Below are 6,343 nucleotides of genomic sequence, written 5' to 3'. Positions count from 1 at the left end.
GTGAAGCAAGGCTGCGTTCTCTCACCAACCCTCTTTTTAATCTTCTTCAGCATGATGCTGAAACAAGCCATGAAAGACCTCAACAATGAAGACGCTGTTTACATCCGGTACCGCACGGATGGCAGTCTCTTCAATCTGAGGTGCCTGCAAGCTCACACCAAGACACAAGAGCAACTCGTCCATGAACTACTCTTTGCAGACGATGCCGCTTTAGTTGCCCATTCTGAGCCAGCTCTTCAGCGCTTGACGTCCTGTTTTGCGGAAACTGCCAAAATGTTTGGCCTGGAAATCAGCCTGAAGAAAACTGAGGTCCTCCATCAGTCAGCTCCCCACCATGACTACCAGCCCCCCCACATCTCCATCAGGCACACAAAACTCAAAACAGTCAACCAGTTTACCTATCTCGGCTGCACCATTTCATCGGATGCAAGGATCGACAACGAGATAGACAACAGACTCGCCAAGGCAAATAGCGCCTTTGGAAGACTGCACAAAAGAGTCTGTAAAAACAACCAACTGAAAAACCTCTCAAAGATTAACGTATACAGAGCCGTTGTCATACCCACACTCCTGTTCGCCTCCGAATCGTGGGTCCTCTACCAGCATTACCTACGGCTCCTAGAACGCTTCCAACAGCGTTGTCTCCGCTCCATCCTCAACATTCATTGGAGCGAATTCATCACCAACATCGAAGTACTTGAGATGGCAGAGGCCAACAGCATCGACTCCATGCTGCTGAAGATCCAATTGCGCTGGGTAGGTCACGTCTCCAGAATGGAGGACCATCGCCTTCCCAAGATCGTGTTATATGGCGAGCTCTCCACTGGCCACCGAGACAGAGGTGCACCAAAGAAGAGGTACAGGACTGCCTAAAGAAATCTCTTGGTGCCTGCCACATTGACCACCGCCAGTGGGCTGATATCGCCTCAAACCGAGCATCTTGGCGCCTCACAGTTCGGCGGGCAGCAACCTCCTTTGAAGAAGACTGCAGAGCCCACCTCACTGACAAAAGACAAAGGAGGGGAAAACCCAACATCCAACCCCAACCCACCAATTTTCCCTTGCAACTGCTGCAACTGTGTCTGCCTGTCCCGCATCGAACTTGTCAGCCACAAACGAGCCAGCAGCTAATGTGGACATTACCCCTCCATAAATCTTTGTCCGGGATGCCAAGCCAAAGGAAGGAAAAATGAGGGGCTTTGATAAGATGAATGGACACAGTCTTTTTTCCCATGGTAAGGTGGGGGGGGGGGGTTCTAAAATTATGGAGCATAGATTTAAGGTGAGAGGAAAAATTTGGAAGGACCAGAAAAGCAACATTTTTCACCCAGAGAGCAATGGATATGTGGAACAAATTGCAAGTGGCAGAAGGGGAACAATTTCAACATTTAAAAGACAATTGAACAGGTACATGAATAGAAGATTGAAGGATGGGCTAAAATGAAGGCAAATTGGACCAGCTCAGTCATTTTGTTCTGCATGGACAAGTTGTGCAGAAGGGCCTGTTTTCATGCTGTATAACTCAATGATCTATCAGCTTTATAATTGCTGGTTTCTCTCATACTGTTTTCAGAATTGAATGCTGATTGGCCACATCATGTTAGGCAAGGAAGTGGCGTGTGCCTTGGGGCATAGCACACAATAAACAGTCTATTGTACAGCATGTCAATTCGTTTAATATTTCTTCTGCTGAGAGATGAAAAGGGATAAACTAAAGCAACTTCATACAGTAAAAGCCGGCCAATTTCTCCAGAAAAATAGAACGGCAGATGGGTATTTACGTCTAAATAAAGTTCACAAAATCAGTCCAAGTCTCATCTAACAAAGTGGACACTAAAATTGATTGACAGTGGAATTCCTAAAGCATCTTCGATCTGGTTGGCTAAAGCGTCATAACCTGATGCAGCCTTTCAGAATTCTTCTCAGGCTCCACAAATGTGTCCTCATGGGATCGTATAGCCCCTGCCGCTTTTCCAGCGCTGATGTGCCATCTTGCACGTCCACTCTTCCCACAGTCCCCCCCATCCTCCCTTCTTATGCATTCCCGGAGGGTGAGCGTTTCCCTGGGCCTGGTCGTCTCGAAATCGTTTATCACACCTTGTCACTTGTAAATACGTTCACATCATCCATCTCCAATTATCTTCACTGTTTCCGATAGAAGCTCCAGCCACTGATTGAAATCTTTCTGTAAAGTCACCCCTCCCCCATTACGAGAAAGATAGCACATTATTTCGGCCTTGGAACCTGACGCAAAGTAACAACCCCCGTGGTATCCAATATAGTTTCAAGGGAAGCGACTTGTTTAAACGCGGACCTATGCTTCAATCAACCAAATCCACACCTTCGTTTCGAATAAAGCGTAGGTTTCACAGGAGCTGGTTATTCTTTTGCAGGTTATATTGTAGCTACCGCTAAACCTAAAAGGCCATGGACTCTAATTTCCAATTTAATTTCTGAACACCCCCTCCCCCCGAATGCTATCCCAGTATAAGTACCCACTACACATGACAGTGTGCGGGATTCCATTCCCATTGTATACGCGGACCCGACACGCTTTTGGAAGAAGTCATGCTAACTCAATGAGAGGCTCAGTTGCCTTGTCTTATCACTTCACTGTGCTCCCGTATTTTAAAACATCGTTTGTCCCTTATCTAAACAGCCAAAAATCCCACAGATCACACTTAATGAATTTTAAATCGTGTGTAATGAAATTCTGGCCTAAGTAGTTAGACTTTTTTTTTATATTACGGTACAGGGAAAGGGAAGGTTTAATAACTGATGGAATATCGTGACGATAATATTTCCCTTTCGGTTAGTCAGCGTTTTTCAGATCATCATTTGCGGGTTCGATGCAAAACCATACTCTTGACAACCAGCAGTGCTCTCACGCAAGTATTTTACAGAAGTGGAGTTAATTTTGCGCCCTAAGGAGGTGACGCTCACTTCTGGGAACTAATTCTTAACAAATATTGAAATTTCCCTATGTATCCAACATTGGCCACGGCCAAAGAAAGTCTGCCTTCCAATGCTGTGCTCTGGAGTCGGTCTGGGCCTGTCACCTTTCTATCATCCTTTGTGCGGAGGAGAAAGCTGTTTTGGAACCAAAGGCACAAAGAGGCACGACCTGAATTAGCTGCACCCTGAAAGTATTTGTCTTAACGATGGACATAAATGCAAAATTAATTGGTTATGTCAAGAGTCAAAACCTTTATGTTTCGAATACAGTGCCCAACTCACCCGGGATTTCTGTGGCTATCACTCTCAATATTGCCAGTTGCAGATCTTTGAAACTCCCCTCCCCCCACGCTCACATCGTCATTAAAAGTCACTTCAAACATACGAACATAAGAAACGCTTCTGGCAAAAGACCTAAACAGTAACCCATTTCTATTTCCAGATACCGGCCTGCGTGAATTTCCATCAACACATGCATTTTATGATTGCCAAGAAAACTTCAGAAGCTAGAAATCTGAAAGAAAAAAAATCGCAAAACACTCAGCAGCAGAATCGGCGGAATTACAAAGGGTCAACATTCCAGATCTAAGACCCTTCTTCAGAACGATTTTAGGGCAAATTAGTTCAGAAATTGGTTGAATCAAACGGATTACAAAAGTTGCATTCCATTTCATGTTTTTGCCTGACAGAGCTAGTTGTCCCATGGAAGCCATGACGTTCAGTGCAATAACCTTTTAAAAAGAGAAGAGTGGTGCACACGAACTAACATCTGTACTACTGCAGCAAAGCAAAACCTATAAACCTCTGGAGGACTTACGAGGGCCAAGCAGCATCTGTGGGGCGAAGATGGTCAACATTTTGGGTGGAGATCACACATCAGGCCAGAGTGTAAAGAGTAGACAGCCAGTATAAAGAAGAGATGGCAGGGATGAGATAAGGGGCAGATTTAGCCAGATATGGGGGTATAGAAAATATGAACTAAGGAAGAAGAAACACAGATGGCGAGGTGTGTTTGCCATACCATTTGGATGCATTTGTGGGTGATGAGTTTTGATAATGAGGGGGTGGAATGGAACAGGTGTAAAAATAAAGAGATCCTGTATTGAATGGTGGGAGGAACAGGAGGAGTGGGTTCCTTGAAACTGGAAAACTCAACGTCCATGTACCATTGTGTTGTGGTTGGTTTCAACATGGCAGTGGAGAAGGGAGAGGTCAGGAAAGGAAGGTTGGAGGAATGGGAAGGGAAGTTGAAATAACATATAAACAGAAGCTCATGATGGCCATTGTGGCTGAGTTTCCACAATGAGGACACCAGAAACAATAGACCAGCTTCCCTTTCCCCACTGCCAAACTAGCTTCGCTGGCCTATGGCCACAGTGAGGATGAACTTAAACCAGCAGAACAATTAGCCTGCAACCCAAATGAACATTGAATTTTCCAATTTACAGTAACCCACCCCTCTTGTGATCCTTTCCCACTCCTCCCATTCTAATCAGCTCCTCTCTGTTCACCTTTTTCATTCCCCCATCCACCACCCCTATTAGATTCTCCATCCTCCCCCACCTGGTTCCATCTGCCCCCACCCCCCCCCCCCCAAATCTGGTTTCACCTCTCACCCTCTCCTTTCAGTCTCTCTTCTATGTCTCTTTCCTCCACACTTTCAGTGATGATGTAGGGTTCAACCCCCAAAATTAACCATCCATTTGAGTTCCCCTTCTGCATTATTGAATGCTTCTTGCAGTAGACTTTGTGCCTACAATGTTGGATTCAGATTGGATTTATGAAATTGTTTTGTGCTTCTTAGTCCATCCACAGGGATAAACTGGAAACTCAAAGCTTCCAGTGGAACAAGAATGTGACACCCCCGCCCCAAGTAGTTCAGACGACCAGCAGGGCTGTAAAAATGGTGAAAAGCCGAAGCCCCCCCTAACTGATTCTCACTTCATGGACGCTGTCTGAATTCTTGAGTGTTTCTTGCGCTTCCGTTTTATTTTGTGTCGATTTCCGAGATCGACAGCATTTTGCGTTTATCACTGGAAAACCTGAATAATTACAAACAACAGAAGCATTAAATAAGACAGGAAATGGACATGAAGCTCGTTGAAGGATAGCAGTTCGAGGCTTGGACACTGGTATTGGTTTTCCCCCATCGAGTGGTTTGCGTTTTCGTTTTGCGTTGTAAACACCGTGTTTAATTTGACTAATACGAATATGACGTTGATCTTAAATAAAGGTCAATCTCGTTCTTTTTAATGTGCTTGAACATCCAGATTTATCGACGAATGTTTAGTCTGTAAATAAACAAAGAGAGGCTGGCGCAACTCAGTAGGTCAGGCAGCGTCCGGGGGGGGGGGGGGGGGGGAAGAAATGCTCAGAAGGGTCGGGTCGGCCCCTCTATCGAGAACAAAGTTTTAAAGAAGGGTGATCGTGTTTAAAATGAAGGGGAAAGAAGAAGCTGGAGGACAAGAGGTGTACGTGCTTGAAGCCTTATCTAGCGAGTTAAATGGACTGTAGCCGATCATGAAACAACAGCTTCAAATGGAGGCGTCACCTTCTGGCCCTCGAACCTCACATTAATACTGATAAGGGGCCAGTTCTGTGATCCCCCCGTATTGGAACACAGGTGGCCCTGAGCGAGAGTGCCCCTTCTTTCACCTTTACCTTTATATTTTAAAAGAACCTCATTTCTTAATGTGAATCGTAATTCGCGATGGCCCCAATTCACATGGATACATCGTTTAAATGATTCCTTCAATGGCTTGTTTGTTATCAAACAGTGGGAAGCATTTCCAATAAAGATATTTCGCCCTTCTACTAACGTCTGACGGCTTACTGTCTCTGCCTCTGCGGTTTGGTTGGAGCATTTGATGAGTCAGACAAGGGTGAGCTGAGGAGAAGGATTAAAAATTGTTCACGTAGCCCCAGGGCAAGTTACATGACGCGTCTTTCAATTTCCTTTGTCGCTTGGTGCACACTCCCCCCCTCCCCAGTTTCATTGACGTGAACAGAGCTGGGCGTGCACTCCACTCTTCCGATATGTTCTTCACTCGAACAAAAAAAATCCAGGATACATCCGGCCATAAAAATACTTATATTGGAAATCCCGTGCCTGACGTGGACAAACGCTCCTTTGCTATGGTGGTAATGAAAATGGAAGGCTTTGCATTGTGTTTTTTTCCGTGTCATTTGGCATCTTTTAAATATTTTTTGATTGAACTCAGATATTCCAAAGTAAACGAAAAAAGAATTTAAAAAGTAGTTCTATAATCACAGTGTCATTGTTTCACTATTTCACTCAGTAAAATAAACACTATTGTGGGAGAAAAGACAGGCAGGTGGGCAAAGAGGGAGGGGGGGGGGGGAGATCAGATGGCTAGAGTTGAGAAAC

At 45.0% G+C, this 6,343-nt stretch overlaps 1 long non-coding RNA gene across 1 annotated transcript; it reads right to left on the bottom strand.

The window, feature by feature from the left end:
• Positions 1-4,923: 4,923 nt before the first annotated feature.
• On the bottom strand, positions 4,924-5,941 carry LOC138750261 (uncharacterized). Its single transcript, XR_011349210.1, has 2 exons — positions 5,617-5,941; positions 4,924-4,997 (listed from the first exon to the last, which is right to left on the bottom strand). It is a non-coding gene; the product is annotated as an uncharacterized lncRNA (long non-coding RNA).
• Between the last annotated feature and the right edge of the window lie 402 nt (positions 5,942-6,343).

The sequence above is a fragment of the Narcine bancroftii genome, chromosome 1 (genome assembly GCF_036971445.1).
Source record: "Narcine bancroftii isolate sNarBan1 chromosome 1, sNarBan1.hap1, whole genome shotgun sequence".
NCBI lineage: Eukaryota > Metazoa > Chordata > Chondrichthyes > Torpediniformes > Narcinidae > Narcine > Narcine bancroftii.
This window is presented reverse-complemented; position numbering and strand designations above follow the sequence as displayed.